Source organism: Otolemur garnettii, unplaced genomic scaffold, assembly GCF_000181295.1.
Source record: "Otolemur garnettii isolate 467f Iridium unplaced genomic scaffold, OtoGar3 scaffold00055, whole genome shotgun sequence".
Classification (NCBI taxonomy): Eukaryota; Metazoa; Chordata; class Mammalia; order Primates; family Galagidae; genus Otolemur; species Otolemur garnettii.
This window is the reverse complement of record NW_003852450.1, coordinates 3,844,728-3,845,521: the sequence shown is the minus strand read 5'-3', so window position 1 is coordinate 3,845,521 and position 794 is coordinate 3,844,728.

The window sequence follows — 794 nt, the reverse complement described above, 5'->3', positions numbered from 1 at the left end:
AAAAAAAAAAAAAAAGCCTGAGTCAGGGCTGGATGCAGTGGTTCACACCTGTAATCCTAGCATTCTGGGAGGCCAAGGCAGGTAGATTGACTGAGTTCACAAGTTCAAGACCAGCCTGACCAAGAGTGAGACTCCGTCTCTACTAAAAATAGAAAAACTAGTCAGGCATGGTAGCAGGCACCTGTAGTCCCAGCTACTTGGGAGGCTGAGCAAGAGGATCGCTTGAATCCAAGAGTTTGAGGTTGTTGTGAGTGATGATGATACCACAGCTCTCTACCCAGGGTGACAGAGTGAGACTCTGTCTCAAAAAAAAGCTTCAATCCTAGTCACGTCACACCTGTAATTCAAGCAGTTTGGGAGGCTGAGGTGGGAGGATTGCATGAGGCCAGGAGTTTAAGACCAGCTGGATAACATAGCAAAACCCCATTTCTAAAAATAAAATAAAATGCTTCAGTCTCATTCATGCATATGAGGCCTTTTTGTGCACTTAGAAGGGCCTCTCTCCCATAAGGTTTGGCTTACCTATTTGTAAGCACCTTTCTTGGGTAGGGAATTGGGCAGTGGTACTGGGGATGGCCTCTGAAAAAGCTTCCCTGACGTGTGGTTCCATCATCCTTCGCAGTCTCTGCAGCTTCTTGAGCTCCTTTTCCTAATGGTTATTTCAAGGGTTAAACTGAAATAGGGGACCCTGAAGCAATAAGGAAGGCCTCTCTGCAGTCTGCTCACTAGGGGGCACCAGTGGCTACAAAAAGCCTCCTGGCTTGCGTGAGAAGGAAATGCCAGGCCAGGCTCGG